Genomic DNA, 20,771 nt, shown 5'->3' with positions numbered 1-20,771 from the left:
CTTACGGCCGACGTCGATCTTACTTCTGCGTAGAAATAGAGGCCGGCTGTTTGAGTTACGACCACGTCGTAAGATTCCCCTTCCGCTCGACTTTAGGCACGAAGGCAAGAAGGCGATGGGGAATCAGGTTGATCGGCCCCGCGCTAATGTCGATGGCGGTATTTAAAGTTTTATCGGCATCCAATCTTGACGAATACGATTGCCCCTTGTTGGTTGCGCTGGGATCTGCGAGAATAATCGAACGGTGGAAATTCTATTTATCGTCGAGTAGATTTAATTCTGGTTGATTTCAGAAGATAGAAAATCTGTAAACTGTTAGGTTCCTGGGATTCTTAAGGAGTTAAAAATTAGAATTAAAGTTAGAATTACAGAATTGGAAATCGTAAGTTTCTGCAATATTTAACGTTATAAAACGTGATAAGCGCATTTTTGTCGATTTTCTGATAATACCACCGCATGATTAAGTGGGTGAATTTTAATTCGACGTAGTGGAAAATAAACACAAGCTGTACGGCTTTGAAACGTAGTTGACACATCGATCAAGCTTTATAGAAGCCAAAGATACACGTAATCAATGATACGAGAAAAACGAAATGTAGAAAGAATTTTGGTAATATGGGATTGATTGACAAATATATTGATAATATAGAAATAATATTCGATTTGACAAAACTTTATTATCCAGCCAAAAGTAAAAGTTACTTAAACTTCCTTTACGCTTTCCCAATTTCTGTCATATCCACTCTATCAATCCTCCAGTCTCATTTTCCTCTAACAGTTAAATTCCAATGAATACAGGACGGATTCTCAACACGGAAAGGGATATCACTGTGAGTAGGATTCTACGCCTCTCCTCGAGTATCGAAGAACATACCCAGCGTGACATTTGTCGAGGAGCTTCCGTACTTGGACACGCCAAGCGAACCAGCTTAATCTGCATAATTCTAACTACCTGTGTAGCGGCTTGTCGTGTATTTCGAGGAATACGCGCGTCTAGCGCCCATAATTCCACTAATATCGGGAATTGTTCGGCGAATTGAAATAGTTCGTCGAGAGATCGCCATCCTCTTGCACCGCCAGTCGTGGCCATGCGTGCAGACGTCGTCGTCGTAGTTACGTCTAGAGTGAAATCCTCCCTTGAAATTGTTTCAAGCAGAATCGTTGTTGCCGATGACAAAGGCGTCGTCGAATTAAGGCACCTCCGAATGGAATTCCCACGCATTAACACGCGTTCGAGCTGAATACGCCGTCATTACTCGCGAAATGGTTTTATCGAAGTTAATGTTTCTTTGCCGGATGCTGTTCGCTTTGTTGAACGATTTTACCGATGACGCACGGTGCTTCGTAATTGACGTTGATGGGCGCATGAATGAGAATTGATGATGTAACTGTGATTTTATTTTCAGAATAAATTTAGAGTTTAAGAGATAATTTGACTGTATTGTAGACATTATACTTCATGTTACGAACAGCTAAATTTATATAGCATTCGTGTCCTGTGCTAAACTCGATCGAGACACAACTAATTGTCCTGAATCTGTAACTGTAGTTGACTTTAATGTGTTCAGAGATAAATGTGAATTGCAAAACTAACATCTGCTAAATGCTTCCTACTAAGATGCCCGTGACAGGTGAAAATTTTCTCTGTAACAAGAAGCATTAGATTTACTAAACTATTAACCGTCAGCTTCCAAAGTTATACATTGCGTCCCTATAAGATTCACTACCTAAGTTTCAATATTATGAACTTAATTATTTAATGAGATCGATCGTTATATATCTTTTATAAAATTCACAGATACTTTAGTATTTAAAAATAGCTGAAAATGTATGGTTAAAATAACAAAGTGAACTAAAAAGAATTTGTACTCGTTTAAATCTCGAATACATATGCTATATGGTGAATCCATTTGATCCTTAAATATAAATGACCCAACGACCTTTGTCCATATCAAATCAATAATAAATTACATACAATATAAAAATTACCATATATTACAACAAAAATCAAGTGCTGTAAATAATTAGTTTCAAAGAATGATTTATTTCAAATATCCAAACTGTTCCATGTACGTCCCATATGTGTAATTTCCGCATGAACATCAATTCGGGCTAAACATCGCCGGCTATCTAGCAACAGTAGCATAACTCATCAACGATGAGAACGTACATAACAGCCTAACCTTCGACCAAGTTAACTTGACTATCGCTACAAATTGAACAAGCATTATGACCAACCAATTGGAGAAGTTGAAGCCGGCGTTTGCTTTGGAAAGTCATATCGTTGTCGCCTGCGAGCCAATGTGTTGCGAAGCAGTCTCGGTAATTAGAGCTGTGTTGCTGGCAATGTGCATGTCTATCTGCCAGATGAACCTAACTCAGCGTGCAAGGATCCATTAACACGTATATTCTCGCCAAGGAACGTACGGTCTGGCTAATATATACGACAGAACACGTGCGTCCATACGGAAGCTGGCAGCGAATCGCACACAGCAAAACGAAGCTACTGAACCGGCTGTATTCTACGAACGCTACTAGCAACAATTAGGCGAGCCCTTTGCCATCGCACCGGGACGCATACCTGCGTCAGTTCACGGAATACATGTGTTGCTCGTGCAATTGTGACGTGTATATATCTGCCGACCTGGTGACTATGCTCTGTCCCGGCTTATGTTACGACGGTATGCGACGTATGTTGCGCGTCGGCCGACCACCGTAAATCGCGTTATTTACGCGCTCTGTTATTAGTGTCTTCGCACAGATTTCCTCTGACTATGCTACCTCTTGATTTGCAATAGTGGATAAAATAGCTTGACATTGAATTCATAAAATTTCGATGGAATCGATAGAGTAATTTTTGTATAAGTTTTTGGAAAGATAAAATCTCATATAATAATAATAGCAGTAATAGAAATAATGGCAACACCCACGCATGTGTCGGTGAAATGACGAACAAAGGAAAACATTACAATTGCCACCGATACACTTGTCCGCGAAAATAAATAGAAACACGACTGTCGCTTCATGGAAAAACTTTAAATACTTGAAATGTTAAAAAATCTAGCTTGCACGTTGTCGATTTTCTTTTTGACTCGTGCGTACGCAACATGACATCTTTCTTCAACCCGCTGACCCAGAAACATTCTTGTCACGTATCTACACGTATGATTTTGCTTTTCACGTATTTGAATCGACGCGCCGCGGCTTATGATCCTCGAGTGGAGTAGTAAAAAACGGAAACTGAAATGGAACGCAACGTATCCACAGCGACAGTTGCAAAGTTGTAGATCAGTGGATCACATTAAAAAAGAAACTTGAGACGCTACGTCTCTAAATGAAAGCGAGACTCTAAGCTGGTACCTTTCATTCACTGTCTTATTGTCAGTTTTCACAACTGGTGTCTACCTATCGTCTCGAATCTCGGAGATCACAGCGAATATCGTTTCAATATTTTATTCCGCAATTACAATGAGTTGGAAATTTCGCATACGTAAATAATCCGTGTGTCCGGCTCTAAATCTATTCAACTGCGAATTTCTTTCAATTTATAGATGCTCTGTAACGGAATAACTAAATAGTCGTGGTGGGCTGGAGATCCCATGAACTATTTCTCACATCTCGCTAAACACGGAATTCATAATCCTAAGGATGGATGATGGCCAGTCTTACAGTTTGATACTGTTAAAATAGGTGCACCGTCTGGCTTACAATTGTCCCGAACAGGTTGTATAACTTCAGGGGTATGATGTCCGAGACCTGAGGATCTCAACTTACGAGCAGCGATTCAATAGCATTTCCAAGTTCGAGCTACCAACGCGTAAACTTCGCTTACATAAAGTATTCATTTTAAACTTCATCGTCGCTTACACGGTACGTTAAATCTCCCTTTTCGAGACGATTTACCTCTGCTACGACCAAGGAAAAATCCGATCCCCCTTATCCACACAATTTCACGCGCAATTAATATTTATGTCGCGACTCGATTCTTCCCTCGTAATTCAGCGATCTTTTGCGCGTTGTCGCGCTTCAGTCGATCAAGATCCAACATGGAGAACCATGAAAACAGCAGTAGCTTAGCTCTAGGCAATTATTGTTAATAAGAACGCGTAATAAAATATGTCTGTAAACATTTGAATATCTTGTACAATCACATATGATATACCAAATATTTCTAAATTGAAATAAAAATAATCTAAATTAGAAAACGTATTAATAGTAATCATTGTATATGTAGTATCGTGGACAAAAGGCCTAAAAGATATCGGGATTGTATAATGCATTGCTGCAGACAGATCGTCGTATAGGACCGGCGAAATGCATACAATGTAGGGACCAGCGTATATATGTTCTTCGTGTATATGGAGTGCATGAATAAAATCATAAAGTAACTGTGTGTAATTGGGTAATTTAGAGTTGATCAAATTAAATATAAATAAGTGAAAAGTCATTATCCATGTTATCACGGTAAATTGAAACAGAAATTTCAGAACGGAACGGTGGCGTTTGAAACGTGGAAAATAACAGATACTTTAAACTAAATTAAGAAAACGAATAATGTTAGATCCAGTTAAATTTAGATAATAAAATAATGCGCGGTAAACTAAACGCCGACAAAGTGTGAACGGTAAACTAAACGATAAATTAAATGGAGGCAACCGTCTGTTAGTAATAAACTAATTCTATTGTTCTCGTAGACTAAATTCTCACAGTGCGTCCTATATCGAAACCAAAAGTAAAATACATTGAACCCTTTACCAGGTACTACGGTTTTTATTCCATGCAATTTCATAGATTTTCTTTACCTTTTTTTCTTCTTTTTGTAGAGTTAACCGATTTGACAAATGGCGGCTCAAATGGATTTCACATAAACAAAGTTCTACTGTAGTTTACATGTAAACTAGTAGCGAGTAACACTCGAAACGAGGTCTACATTGGATAGCAAAATGGTCACTTTCGTGTAAACACGCATATCGTTCGTTTTCACTCCGTTAAGTGGAGAGTACTTTTCAAATACGTTGACATTAGGATACCGTAAATGACTGACGGCTGTAAAATCGTTTAAACGTATCGCGTTCACAATAATCCGTAGAGATCCGGCTAAACTTAGTATCCGCTTCAATTCGGCTCTGCTGGGCTTCCATTATAATTATCAACAAGGTACAGCGCTTATTATATTTGTCCCCGACGTTCCTGGCGGTACACTGCATCCCGCTTACGAGCATAATATAATTCAGGATGCGGACCTTGCTGAAAATTCGTCGAGCCCCACTCGTTGATGTCCCGTGTAGGTTAAACACCCTGACAGAATGATCGCAGGTTCGTTGAAATTCAACCATGTCAGATATTACGCATTCTATATCACTATGCCCGTGTTTTACCCATTAATTCATATTATTGATGAAATGTTACAAATCAAAAGTTATACACTATTAATACTAATTAGCACTCATCTAGCACAACGTTAACAACATCATAAAACAAACGAAATTTTACAAGTGGATATTATAAATTGTACATGTCGTTTATTTATCGTGTTTGACATAAAATTGTGAAATTGTAAGAGAGAAATTTATAACGTCTGATTCGTAATTTATACGTTCGTTAGTATTATTAATTGATATATCTAAATATCGATAAAAGTATCTAAACATTATCATCGCTATTTTCTACGGATCGAAATTATTGTTCTGACAGTTATATCACTGAACGACAAATTTTTCTCTCAAATTGCCATTCGCAATAGTGGATATATCTGTAAAAGATAGCATTTACGTGTCCAAGCATTGGTGCGGCGAGAATTCAGAGGCACGATCTTGGCTCTATTATATCGTACAAATGTCCCTTATGTAAAAGACAATACTACCATCACGGTTGTGTTTTATGTCGTTCTAACAGCACCGCGGAGATTATACGAGCTCTAGCTGCAATTTGCAGATCGATAGATTTTAACGCACTTGGCAGACCTCTCGTGAAATTGGAATGTTTCCAGCGGGAACGGTCGAGAAACGTTAGTCCGCTACGTAATTGGTATTCTTGACGTAGAAATTCATTTACGAAGTCAACGAGCGTGAAAGGGACTACGAAAGATATTTTTAATAAAAAAGAATCCTTGCTCCGCGCAACGATAAATTTCCCCTTTTCCCCTTCCCTTCTCTGTTTTTATTTAAATTCTGGATATTAATGAATTTAAATTCGAAATATATGCGAACAAGCTCGCGTCCTACGTTAGCCTCTTTCAATAATGGAGCGTTCGGGATTGGCAAAGATAATTCAACAAAATGCACAGAAATTTTCATGCAGAAATCTGCCTGGATCTTAGCGCAATTACGTTATTTGAAAAGTTCGTATTCGAGTGAAATAAGGATCCACTGCAAATTTGCCTACCGCTCGAGGGTCCTGCTTCACTTTCCCGGTTTGCTTTCTCGTAGTTGCGCTCAAAATAATTTTTAGAACGAAGGGAAATAAGGAAAAAGAGAATGGAAGAACTGTCCATGGTTCGCTCTAGGAATCGAATTGTTTCCTTTGTTCCGCTTCTCTCGTAAGACGAAGGCATTGATTGGAAAATTTTTACGTACACAGACCTAAGCACTAGTGTAAAATTAATTGAAATCCTAAGACAATTGTTTACATAAAGTGTTTTGAAACGGTTGTATTATGAATATTTTTTGAATATTTTGTTTAATATCTTTAAGTTTGTTCTTTGATAGTATGATAACACGACGAGGTATTCAGAGTAAACGACTTAAAGAGCAATTGTCTTCATTTTTCTCAGAATTTTCTTCATTTTTGCTAATTGATTAATTTCACTGCACTGTTAACGAGTTAATCTTCGATACGTTCTACTTCATATGCCTGTTAAATTGTCATCTGTCTGCCTTCACATTGAAGAATTTGTAAAAATTAACATTTTCTCTAAATAAGAATAATTTTTTATACAGAAATAATGTAATATCGTGATATTTACGTACATAATATTAAAATTGCAGAGTATGTCCTCGGATATATATTTCTTTCCGTAATTAACTTGTAGCGTGTCAAAGGTCATCGCTTCGTCAATTAGTTATTATAGTATTTGCTACTTACAAACACTTTTTCAATATATCATGTCTCTTGTCAGTTCGCCTATAAAAGGCTTTAAAAATGTCTGATAACAGTGTTTCTAAAACTAACTGAACAACGATATATATAGATGGCTATAATTCATCATCACACGTCAGATTAGATAAACTGAACATTTATGTACAGTTCCTTCGTGACATTTATACATTTGACATCAGTTTAAAGCTCTGTTACACAGAGCTCTGCTACATTTTATTTTCCTTATTGCTTATAAGCAACAACGAAACAGATTTGAAATTTCGGAAAGCTGTCGATACTGTATATTTTCCAAAATTTGTCGTATCCTCGTTGCAGGAAATTTGAAGAATCTATCGAAAGACGAAAAAATGGCAACTGTAATACCGATTAACATTTTTCAACGTATCGAATCTAAAATTAAAACGAATATGTACGTCGTGTCGCTTTAAATAGCTGCATTATCGGCGACCTGTTGAAAATTGCGGAGCCAACCGGCTCGCGTTATCAACGCCCTGATATCCGTAACTTTCCTGAAAATTCGACACGTGTTACAACAACGTGGTGCGCTGGTTTACCTAGGCAACGCCATAAATCTATCCGCCGTCTGCTGACTATAAAGTATCCTTTGCGAAGCAAGCGAGCGCGATCGCGAGATTTTTAACCCCGGCGTATCTTGCCACCATTTTACTCGCTTCCATCGTTCAGTCAGTGATTTATTTTAATTCGTCTCCAAGCTCCAATCCTCTTGTCCCGCGTGCAAATAGTCGAGATAGCTGTGTCCAGTAAGCAAGATTATCCGGTAGAACGTGCAAGTACACACTGCTAGTGCGTTTACAATTGGATGACTAAAGATCTTAGTGATGTAAATCAATCCAATGGTATTTTTCATGAAACAGCGTCCAACGTTTATTGTTACAGGAAATTCATAATATTTGAGAACGTATTATGAGAGAATTACAATTTCATTAATTACGATATTAAAGAGACGATACTCGTGGAAATTGAAATTCTTTGGACCTTCGCTTACGCTATGATTTTTAGCCCGTCTATTACAAAGTTACGCTTCATACCAAATAAATTCATCGTACACTCTCTACACTTTCTGCTATCCAATAAAAGAAAATAAAACAATGAGGATTGAAAAACGATTCGATATAGTAGGAGGGATCAGTGCAGGCTATCGTTTATTCACCTTGGATAAAATTCCAAAATACACATTAATTAAGTCAGGAACTGGAAGAAGAGGCTTTAGCAAGTAGCGAAGCTGAATGATATGCTCTCCAACGTTACGGTGAAACACGGTAAGGAAATCCAAAGTGCGGGAACGAAGACTAATGACGAATTTGCTCACCGCTTGAACGGGGGGCAGCCTCCTGGTTTTCCGCGACTTTTCCACTCCAGTCCACTCCCGGACCGCGGAATGCACGGATATAATTACAGTTCATACGGGATTTACCTTTGCCACGCTAATGTAACGGCAAATATTTACGAGACGTCGGGGTTTAGAGAATCTTCCGCGGAAGAAGTAGCAGTCTGTTTACACTTTCCGCCGGCGAAGTGTATTTGTTAAGGCCTATTTATATACCTCCTCATTACACGAGTGTTTTAATGAAAATTCCCCGGACTTCTCTGCAGGCCACAAAACCGCTTCCACGTCTTTCCCCAAGCTTCTCCATACTTTTCTTCCTTTTAACTTCTTCCTCCTTTTAATTCCATTTCGTTCGCGTTAGTTCACTGAAAGGATAAAAGAATCGCGATAAAGAAACGAGATCACGACTTTAAAGATGCGCATATTGCGTAAAAGTAGAGATACAAAACGTCGCATGGAGAACATTCGTTACTCCCCCTCCCACATAACACATTTTTCTTCACTCTCGTGTAATGCACTAATGATTACAAGTAGAAATTCATCGGTTGATTGGAAAGTTTGGCGTTCGTTCTTCGTTGAATAGTCGCCGAACGTGCAATCAAGAATCCTTTCACATGGATTGATAGGGGTACCTAATGTTCGTGTTGTATGCAAATCCGCTGTTGATTATTTCAATTCATCGCTGTTGGATTCTGCTTTGGTCGATGACAAATCGAACCTGAAAAGGAACCGGTAATTTATACTAGCTGTCCTTCGAAACGAGATCGGACCGATCTGTCTACTGTAGCTTCGCCAAAGTTTGCATAGTTCGCTAGTATATCAGAGATGTAGATTACTTGGAAAATAGATAAGACATCTTTACCTAAACCCCTTACAATAGGTGAAACTTTGAAAATGTAAAAGTGCGTAGATTGCATATAATGGACGAAAGTATAGGTAGGTTGTATTTTTGTTATGTAGGCGCTTATAATTGAAAGAACTCAATTTTGCAAAGGATTATTATTTTTACTATGTTATATAGATATAACAGATATATATATTTTTTTTATTTTATTATATATATTTTTTTATATTTATTATATTGTATTTTATGTCTTTTTACTTGCCTTTAATAAAAATGAAAGTGAACAAATATATTTTAACAATATGTGTCTTAACGTACCTAAAAAACATATCATATTAGGTTGTCCGAAAAGTGTCTTTCTTTTACAGGCACGTCTTTTACAACGATGCATCTTTATACAAACATGAAAAATAATTTGTCGAATATTGTAGTCTTTATTTTTATAGAACATAATGGATCATACGTAATTCGATAAAATAATATAAAACGGAAAATGTTATGCATCCATTATTTGCTTATAAAACGAAAGAAACTTTTCGGACGACCTAATATCGTAGAGCTAACGTTTTTGCTATAATATTTTATATTTAAGAAGTGTACACGGACTTCCGTGACTAACTCTATATTATCTTAAGAAATAAGTTCTATAATTCAAAAGGCGTAACAACTTCTGTACTACTTCTAATTCTGATAGCACGTTATCAAGGAAACATTATACAGGCGATCGTGGAGCTATCATGACTCGAGTCGGCCTGTTTATCCATGGAAATTGTAAATTGCACCATTCCGAGGAATACGGCGCAGATTGGCCGAAGAAGATGGTAATGCACCCGGTAAATTTCCATCGTAGAAGATGAACGTGGCTATCTGCACGAGTAGTGGTCCGTGTGCGTTTCCAACTGGACGTTCATTTCAATTTGACGGCATATTCAGCGAGCTTGTGCCGCGCAAATGGATCGTTTCCTTTATAGTATCACGCGACTGATTCCGTAATTTTCAGTCGGTTTAACAGGACCCAGTTTCTAACTGCAAATAGATTCGACCTGTTCGTCCTTGTTTCGACGCATCGTTGCTTTAGGATGGCAGGCGTGATATCTCTTGTACATACTTCGTACAATTTATCAAAGCTGCTAGTATAATTTTAGATGGCGTTTAAATTCGCCATGTCAATAGCTGCGGCAGGTCTGAGAAGTCCTTGAAATTGCAAGTGGATTTATCGATGTTCAAGAACTTTTTAACGATATATATTTCAAAATACTGAAAGTTTTGAATGGATCTGATCCATTGGGCTAGCGGCTGTACCATACACTTCGCAAAACCGTACGAGTCTTGAAATAAAAATCGCGAATCTCAAATTAAAAGTGGACAACTTTCTACGTTAAGGTCTACAGGATCGAAATAAAATATTAAAGTATCCGAAACTTTCAAACCGATAACAAAAATCAACTTCTCGGCTAACTAGTTGGTCGGTTCTACCGTGTAACCGTGGATTCAGAGTGAGCGCAAGTGATTTTAAATCAACCGTGCAGCGGTGTATATTTCGCTGGTAATATAACGCTGCAACCTGCCGTGCACTTTATCAAATTCTATAGCGTTATAAGCCACGCGGTACACAGCTATGCGTCCTTGGGGAAATAAACTTCATTCCCCGGGAAAGTTCTGCTTTCGGAGGAGAAGAATCTCGAGTTTTAAATAAATTAAGCCTTCGTTTCCAAGGGCCGTGCGCACGAGCCCGCCAGTCGGTTGTTTCAACCGAGAACAAGAACCTGAGTGAATAATATATGCCGCGTGGCAACCAAAGAGAAAACCCGCCGCATGTTCGTGGATGAAGACGAGGAGAGTAAGGTAGTGGTATCGAACGATCAAAAAAAAAGGGCTACAAGCGTTTAAATACGCCTTCGATAAGCATACACAACTCCTTTTCCAGGACCATCTCACCTTTCTCGAACCGTCACGGATCGGACGTTTAGACAAGTTGACTGACAGGGAGGAAGCTCGATCCATGGGTGGAAACAAGATGGAAAAAGGGCCAACGAAACGGGAGAGAAACGGACAAGAAGCGAGACCCGAGCCGCGACGAGTGAACGGGCTCGCTGAACTTTCTCAATTAAAAGTTAATTACCTTTCGGCTAAGACCACAGAATTTCAATCGGCAGACGAATAATTGTTCTCCGCGTTTGAACTACTGCCGAAGTAATTAACAGTGTAAACATTTACTTTTGATTCCTGACCCGTTTTTTCCTTTCTCCCTTTTGACGTTTTCCTCTTCCGCTTTTCATTCCTTTCTTTTATTTTATTAAATTCTTCGACTCTTTTTAATTCCTTGCTTTGCGTGGCTGAGCCTTCTCTTCGTCGTTATCCTGGCTCGTTGGTGGGTGGAGAAAGAAACGTAACATCGTTTGACATCGATGTTAATACGACTAGACGGGGATTATACCGCCTGATGGAATTCCAGGGGTTTACTATAGTATCGGTATCGGTCGATTTCTGATAGCTATTTCGGTTCAAACTTCCAAGCGATCTCCCACTGTTTCCCTTTGATAATATTCTCCGAGATTAAAAGGGATTGATCGAAGCGAGAGGCAATTATTTCCGATATTTATCTTTCCGCAGTGTAATTATATAGAAAAATCATCGGCGAAAATTATATATATATATATATTATATCAAGAATAATGCAAAAACGTAAATGAAAGTACTGCGGAAAGTGACATTAAATCGATTTTGTAATTACTTACTTCTGCATAAAAATTCACCTAGTTTCCGTTTATGCAATACCACCACCTAATCGTGTATACTAAAAAAGAAAGGGGGAAAAAATCCAAATATTCAGAGAGAAATCAGCACTCATTGTTACTTCGACCGCGATTAAGGGACATCCAATTAACGAAAAGTTCTACAGAAAATCGCAGCTCGTGATAATCAAAAAATTCCCTAAGAACCCCAAGAAAATACACAGATAATCCAGCAGATCCTTTCCTTCTGATCTTATAAGGTTGACTGTAGTAGAAGGCTCCTTTCGGGAAATGGAAACGCGCTGATGTAATTCAGGGATACGCGATTCTGGCTACGATCATTTTGACGAGGACGTTTAATTGATAGCCGCGGGATTCTGTACGCCTTAATTATAACGCGATTAATTATGTAATCGTCGGGGAATGCGACGGATTCACGCCGGAATTAGTCTCTCGTGTAAGCTAGCCTCTCTTTTTCTCTCTCTATACCTTTTCTTCTCCCTCTTATTCACCCTCGACCTCTATTCGTTTCGATCCCTTCGTCCGTTCCTTTTCCTTTCTTTCTTTTTTTTTTTCAGACGAAAATGGGTCTCTCGAGAGGAACGACCCCTTTACATTTCTCATCCGACGAGATTTTTCGGCCATGGCCCAGGTTTGTTCCGGGGGATGGCTGGTTGGACATAAAAAAGCTGGGAGATTGCGAAATCACGAGGTGCCACCGGCACGGGCTACGTGGTCTGGATTCGGGAATCGTCTTCTTCTCATATCTGTCTCTCTTTCTACCCTTTTTCTACCTTCCTTGCTGTCACTTGCATCGCGGTTCGATGTTGGGCGAATATTTGCGAAGCTTCGATAAGTGAAATTCTATCTGCGCCGTACGGACGGGCGGGCGGTTTAAGAACGCGCCGCGCCGTCTGTAATTTTCTGAGAACCGTGTGTGCGGAATGTGGTATGAGAGCGCGTATCACCGCTGCTTCCGTGAACCCTCGCGATTTCCATCCCTCTTTACGTCACCAGGATTTAGGATCCCGAAATCCACCGCTGTGTTTCAAAGCGATTCCGTGTTCTGCATCGCTATGTCGTTCTCTGTGAAGGATTCTTGGAACAGTCGAGAACCATCTTGTAAGAGGCAATTGGGTCTACGTAGTATGTGCGATTCTTTTCATCGTGTTTCTTACGCTCTTTTGCTATTACGAATAGACAAACTTGTTCTTTGATTTTAATTTTAATATCGATTGGATCGTTCGATGGTACTGCTACAAAGTAGAAACACCTTGCACCTCGATGTTACGCTACAAAGGCACAAGATTCAAATAACAGAAGAAAGGAGGGAAAGGAAGTAAATTCTTATTTGTGTTTCGATCCAAAAAAAATCACGTATTCGGCGCAAACAGAATAATTCAGTACTTTTCGGTCTTCAAAAGCATGGAAGGAAGAAAGCGTCGACAATTCACGTGACAAATGCAAGGAAGTAGCTAGAGAATAAAGAAATAAATACATAAAAATCTACAGAATTTTTATTTCAGGAGAAATTCTTTTATCCTTTTATTATGTTCGTCATAAAAATAGGTATTCAATGTATATTCTCGAAATTTAGCAACGATTAAATTAATAAAAAAAGAAATAAAAGAGCAAAGATTTGTAACACTTATCGTACCTTTTCGTTTCTTATTTTTTCAGTTGAAAGACATTACATATTCGTAAAAAGAAAACGCATAAAGAAAAAGTGTATGCGCGGCGATATTTATTTTTCGTAAGCACGAACGCGAAGAACGATAACAATTATAGGTACAAAGTATAACGAGAATTTTCATCGACCGCGGACGCGATCCGATAGACGTCGTGCTGCTCTAACGAACCGCGTTATTGCCCGCTCCCATAAAAACCAGGATTGTTCCCGTCAAGCGGCGCGAGTTCCGTAAGTCACCATTTCCTGTCAGTTTCTGCCAGCTGTCGAATAGAAGCGGCGAAGAAAGTTCGGATACAGAAAGGTGCTTGAAGCGCCAACAACGGAAAGCTGGGTACACAGACAAAGAAGAAAAGGAGTGCGGACTTGGGACGAGAGAGGGTTGCAGCAATGAAGAAGAACAGAGAGAAGAAGTCGTAGAGGAAGGCGAGAACGAGAGGTTTAAGTAGGATTCTTACGTCAGTCGGATTCCACTTGAAGTAGCAAAGAGAAAAGGTCGAATAGAATCGAGCGGATCGAGGGAACGACAGAAGGGTGGCTCAGATCCGGTGGGCGGTTAGAGGAAGAGCAAACAAATCGACGTGCAAGTACGTTTCTTGATTTCATCCCCGGTTCTTCTCATTCTTGCCCGTCACTACGTCCTTCTTGTCCGGACCGACCTTAAGCCGGATCCATAATGCATTCTTATTACAAATTTTTTCTAAGGAAGTCGCCATGAAAGTCCTGGTTGGGTTCTTACATAACGCGAGTGCTCGTTAACGTTGGCGATAATATCGACAGGATCGTTTCTTGGCTATGATGGAATTTTTCTTTTCGAATGCTGAAAAGTATTTATTCGATGTTGACGTTTAACGCTAACCTTAGCGGGCCCGGTCAAACGAACGGTCTCAAAATTTAATTAAAAATTGTACATTTATCGTTATTTCTTTTGTTCGTCTAAGATTATATATGTTCTTATATTATCTGATTAATCAATTTCTCAATTTTTCTTAATATAAGAATTTACATAAAGTTAGACGAACGAAAGAAATAACAATAAATGTACAATTTTAAAGTAAATTCTGAAACCGGCCTGATAAGATTAGTGTTAAGCGATGTTAAGTTGATGTTTGTGAATGAATATAAGGATCGAAAGTGACTCTCAGATATTTAGAATCTGGAACGTTATCGATGATATGCAGACGTTTATAAGACACTGATTAGTTGTTCATTTTAAAGATAATATATATCGAAATCAATTGTTTAAAACAAATATCTATCTCTAACAATCAGATACATTTCCCACTAAATTTATCCGAATCGCTCGCTTTCGTAATCACAGTGAACTATAACGGAACATATAAATAATATCAACTTCTATAATTGTATTAATAAATACAATAACAGCTATGTCAAGAAAGATCAGTAAAAATCCATCAATAGAGATTAAAGATACAAAAAATTCAGGGATTAAGCTAGAAGCGTTCTCTAAGATATTTTTTCTTTTTCGTCCTGTTTTAAATTAAACTTTAAACTGACGGGTGCCGACGCTGCTTTGACTTTCTCGTAAATTGTTGAGCTTCGAATAAAGCTACACTTCCAAAAATGTGACTGTTTCCCAGGCACGATGGTTGTTTCCAAATTACACGTCGACGGAATTAAACGCGAGGGTGATGTGTGCACGTGTGTTTCCGATTTGTCAGCGTCTCAAACATGCCAGCATCCTGGTCCACGCGCGTGTATCGTGAAATTCACCTTTCACTTCCCGTCTGGAAATTTTACGACCTGCCGAAGCGCGAACGCTCCAAAAGGAAAGTTTAATTTTCCAACAATCTGCAGCTTGTTCGATAAAAAGAAGAGTACCTTTGGAAATCTCGCAGTGTTCTTTTTTCAATTACGAATTCGTCAATCACCAAGTCAATTCAGCTTGATATGCGGTATCTGCTATATGAAAAACCAGCCGCTGTTTCTGCACTTTCGATTCTAATAGGATTTAATTGGTCGAGTCCATCGGTCGGAGGTTTCTAGATCGATAAGGAGAAATTGATTTACAAATGGAAAAAGGTATTTGTCATAGGAATTGTTGTGATTCGTTTTGTCAAAATACAATATGATCACCAAATGGAAATAAGAAGAACTATCTCCAGTTTCTAGTCGTATTTTACTATATTCGATAATTCATGATAATTAATTTCTTAATTCGACAATTATCTACCTTTCTTTATACGATGCTTATTTATTTATACTATTATTATCGCTGTTAAAATATCCAAACTGAGATTTCTTAAATGTATTAAATGTTGCAAATAAAAGTAATAAAGGATAACAATAAAAGACTATACCTTTTTCCATTACACCAGCCCCATTGCATTCGGATATCAGAAATTACCTACGTTCTTCGTGAGCCCCCTGTATTGTTTTCAACAAATACAGATCACGATATGCCTTTTTAGAACACGTACAAGGATACACGTTTAATCGACACAGGTTTCTCGTTAACGATCGTAGACTGAAATATCGTCGATATTCCACGATCGACGTAGGAGCAACCAGTACTCGAGATTGGCCATAGAAAAATGCCAACGACGCTATGAAAACGGAGAATGGAAATAATAAAAGATAAAGAGGCCAGGGAAACGGAAATCTAGTGGGACTTCTCGTCGGTGTTCTATACTCTGGCAATTATTCTCTGGCGGTCGGTGAAAATGAACAGAAAAGGTAAAATAAGGCAGGTAGTGGGTGGTGGGGTGCAAGGACGAGGGCCTATAGGAGAATTTGAAGAGAAACGCCCACTCCCAAAGGGCTAGCCGGTGAATTGGCGTGGCGGCGCAGTTCTCGGTGAGCACTTTTGTTAATTAAATGCCGTTGTTCGGTTCAGACCGGCTCTTTTAATCGAGTTATCGTTTAAACAGCACTCAGTCGGTAAAGGGGTCCCTCAAGTGGGTCGTGTTTAAAAAGCAGCTCCTGCATAAACATATCAAGCGACTGCAGTCTACTCTTAATTAAAGCCAATTTCTTCAGCTATGTCGAAACATCGTCAATCGTTGTTTCCCGTTCGAAAATACTATGTAGTTGTATGTTAGGGGTGTCGCAACAAACCAGCTGTTGTACACATTTAAGCCTGTGAATACGACTATGGACGAAATAGACGATAAAACGAATCTTTCGTAGAACGTGGCTATCGTCAATAAGCCACGACATGTGTTGTACTGATAATGATACTGTATTTAGCTTTGCTATATTGTGTCGCATTTGTACATTGTATTGTACTTCTCTTTTCCTTTTTTTTTTTATATTTAGAGGGAACGATTAACCATGGAGTACGAAAAAATGCTACTTGCTTCTACACGCTTAAAAATTGTTACGATGTTGATCTCGGTTCTTGAAACAACTATCGCGAATTTTTATTCTAGATGACCTCTAGACGAGTTACGAGGACAACAAATCGGAGATTTTTTGCGGTTGGGAAAATTATTAAAAATGTAGGAAGTCCAAAACAGTACAGTGTATTTGAATATAGTTGTGGACGCTTTCCATATTATTTCTATAAGTACGTGTTAACGATAGTATTTGTCGATTCCTTGACATTTTGATCGATTTAATGTAGCTTGTATAAAAAAAAGTGGATGTTTGACGAATAGAATATCCAGTTTTCGATTATGCTGCCCCTTTTTTAGGAGAAACTATTCGTTTAGGCAAAATGTTGCCACGAGAATATACTTAAGTAGGGTAGAAAATATTGTAGATGGAATTACACATACCCATAGGAAATATAAACCAGTTGTGCGAGTTGCTAGAAATTAACATTCGATCTGATATTTCGTACACTACTACAAATAACTTCCTTATTTCTTTAATCCACGTTTTACGTTTCAAGCATCCAAGCTTCGTATTTTCCTTTTCTTCCTCGATATCGAAATCCCGGCTTTCGCTTACAGGTTTTCAGTCGACTCCTGTAGATTACGAATATAAAAACCTCGATGCACTCTTGATTAGCCAGGTGTTGCTCGACAAAGAGCTGTAAGGCTGTTCTCAGCCGATTGCTCTGCTCGGTCCAGTCTCGGGTCTTTCACGTTGAAAGCATCTTCCGCCCTCTCTTTTCCCTTCCTCTCACCTACAATTACTTTTTCACGAACGATAACGTCGCACAATCTCGCCCGACACTTTTTCATGCGGGATTCGAGCGCCCAGGGAAATATGATGATACTTAGACAACGGCGAGGTAAATCTCATCGAAGCAACAAGAATTTTACGAACAATGGAGAAACTGGTTATCCTTCTTCAACCAGGAACAGGAGAAAAACGAGTTTCGATTCGAAGCGCTAGCAATTTAACAATTCGCTCCATTGATTGGAATTTAGTCGATGGTAACTGTGGTATGCGAAGAATTTTAAGAAAATAGCAAAAAGTTTAGCTAAAAGGACGAAGAAATTTATTAAACATTCGCAGTTTAATTACGAGATCAAAAAAAAAAAAAAAAGAAAGGAAAAAAAGAATATTAAACTATTCCGCTTCATTAATGAACGTAGAATATAAATGTTCCATATAATCCAGTTACGATCGTGTTCGTGTTTTCCGATAGAGACTGGAGAACTTGTTAATCAGTGGCAAAGTTTTCCTTAGAGTTCGGAGCGAGGAAAAAAGCTACAGGCAAGATCAAGCGGTGGAAACTTTGTATTCTCGATTGCGGCAGCCACCACGTGGAATTTTAATTAATAATAACGAGCTGCTCGCGTGCCTCTAGGCCACGTTTCTCTTCTAACTATCCCACCAAGTATTTCGAGAGAGAGAGAGAGAGAGAGAGAGATGCTGGATCGGTGAATCGCGTACTTCGCGTTTGGAATTTAGTTGCGCGACGATTCATTGTGTTTGCTCGCAACACGTCGCGTTATTTATGGGCCAAAAATGACCCTGCGAAAATTGTGCATGTGCGACGCGAAATTAACGTTTATGTATGGGAAATGGGTGGAAGAAATATTGGTTTTTCATGGAAAATGTATTAAATGGATTTATGATAGTTCCTTTGTAATTTGTGAATCGGTTTGGCGTTCTTTTTTAAGGATTATAGAGTGTCCCATATTATTTTTCCAATCAGATTTTGTTAATATACTCTACAAGTATAAATAATAGAAAAATGTTATATAAATGTTGGACCCAATCCTATTTCAATACTTCTTTAAAAATATATAGATAAATACTTGTCTTTGCCTCTGTATTATAGAATTGAAATTATTTTTTCTTCAAACATACATTATACATACTGTTCCAATATTCATTATTGCGAAAGTATCATTTCATATGTATTACAATAATATTAATTTAGAATTATGTAAACGTTATTAGTTACAAAAACAAACTATCACTATTTATATGCTTATCGGTGCATATACTTTGAATTTCCTTGATGCAAGTTTCATACTTCAATTCCAATGTTGAGCTGGCGAGACTTTCTTCACCGGTATATATATGTATATATGTACAATCAACTTATGATAATGCACCGAATCGGTATAACCAGACCCCAAATTATTTCATCAAATTAATCAATTGCACCTTAATTAATCGTCGTAATTACGTCCAGTGCTCGTTCGAATTAACGAACATGAACGTTCCATCACACACGTTCATGAACGTTCGACAGAATTTCCATTTGCAAAGAAAAACAGGATGACAACGCTTCTAACTCGTTGAACACTGTGCTCGTCTTCGCGTAACTAACACCGAAACATTTTGGAAGATAGTAACCGATGTGCTTCTATACAGTCTCCTAGACCAATGTCGCCTCACGTGCGAACTGGGTCAGCACCGACACCTTGAAAGCATTTAAACTTGCTCCTAACAAGGTCTTCCGGGATCTCTCACGCTCCTGTCTCTCTGTTCCTACGTGCACCGTCTATACTTGATTCGAGAAACTTCGACCAAGGTGGATACCGGATACCCGACAACGGAACGATGTTTCGAACTGATTGCAAACTAATATCCCGTTCGATTCTACGAGGGCGTGCGCTACATTGATACGAGGTAACGGAGCTGGCGCTATCTAATTTTAACGGCAGCACGCCTGGTCATGCTGAAATATCGAGCTGGAGAAATGTACTTGCTCTCTCTCTCCCTCTCTCTCTCTCCCTCTCTCTCTCTTGTTGTCAATTTTCCTCCTGTTCAAAACTCCTTGGTATGCTTCAGACAATGGTATGATTTTCGTTTGAGCTACGTATTTTTGAGCAGTGTTGAGTAGATTTTAAAAGAAAAGACAAATTCTTCGATTAAGAGTGGATATACAAAGAAGATTCAAGGCGGAAAATTAATGTAAAACGCAAGCTTATTAACGATGATTTTGTAGTCGCGTCATTCGCTTCGTTATTTACAGTGACGTACTTGATTTATGGTATACGAGCTGCATGCTCGTAACGATGGCGTTTGAATGAAAAAGAAACCGAAAACAACGCAGAAGCTCTTTATTCGAGTTTCTAAACGTGGCAAGGGATCAAGAAATGATCGTGTTTCAAAATTCTCCGGTGATATTCACTGCCTGTCTTCGAAACAAGATGAAAAATGGAGGCACAAGGTCTTTCAAATATATAAATCCCCTTGTATGTAATGAACATTTTAATAAAAATATTTTCTTTCGTAAATATTATATGATTATACGTAAAAATTCGCAAACTTATTAATTCTTAATATAATCTAACTTTATCGCTCGAGGTCTATGTTCGAAATCGTATCGTTTGTGACAAAAACTATTCTAATTAATCCACCGATGGTGAGAATAATGAAAATCGTCATATATAACCATCTCAACTCACCTATGATCACCAACGACCTACCGAAAATATTCATTCGCCAGTTTTACCTTCCCGCGATCCTCACCTTTCGCGTAATTTAACCAACCCCATTCTTACACGTCGTGGAAAGTTGGCGGTGGCACTCGAAGAGCTCGTAAAATCAGCGGCCATGGCTCGCGCCGCTGTTCAACCAGGCTTCTCTCGTTCGACCACTCGAAGTGAACAATTTCGACGGCTGCGGGCGGACCGCATTCATCGAAAGAAGAACGAAACTCCGTTAAACTCTGGCGAATCAACC

At 38.7% G+C, this 20,771-nt stretch overlaps 1 protein-coding gene and 1 long non-coding RNA gene across 5 annotated transcripts in view; one reads left to right on the top strand and one right to left on the bottom strand.

Moving 5' to 3' along the window:
- The window catches only part of LOC126874972 (myrosinase 1), a 110,057-nt gene that overhangs the window by 3,826 nt on the left and 85,460 nt on the right, over positions 1-20,771 (bottom strand). For all 4 annotated transcript variants that reach the window (XR_007693154.1, XR_007693153.1, XR_007693152.1 and 1 more), the window contains one exon: positions 6-225. The gene's annotated coding sequence lies outside the window, so the exon portion shown is untranslated. The remainder of the gene's footprint in view (positions 1-5; positions 226-20,771) is intronic.
- Positions 9,175-13,654, top strand: LOC126875257 (uncharacterized). Its single transcript, XR_007693308.1, has 2 exons — positions 9,175-11,135; positions 11,218-13,654. It is a non-coding gene; the product is annotated as an uncharacterized LOC126875257 (long non-coding RNA).

Source organism: Bombus huntii, chromosome 2, assembly GCF_024542735.1.
Source record: "Bombus huntii isolate Logan2020A chromosome 2, iyBomHunt1.1, whole genome shotgun sequence".
NCBI classification, from domain to species: Eukaryota; Metazoa; Arthropoda; class Insecta; order Hymenoptera; family Apidae; genus Bombus; species Bombus huntii.
Note: the sequence above shows the minus strand (reverse complement) of the source record. Positions and strands in the feature narration are given on the sequence as shown.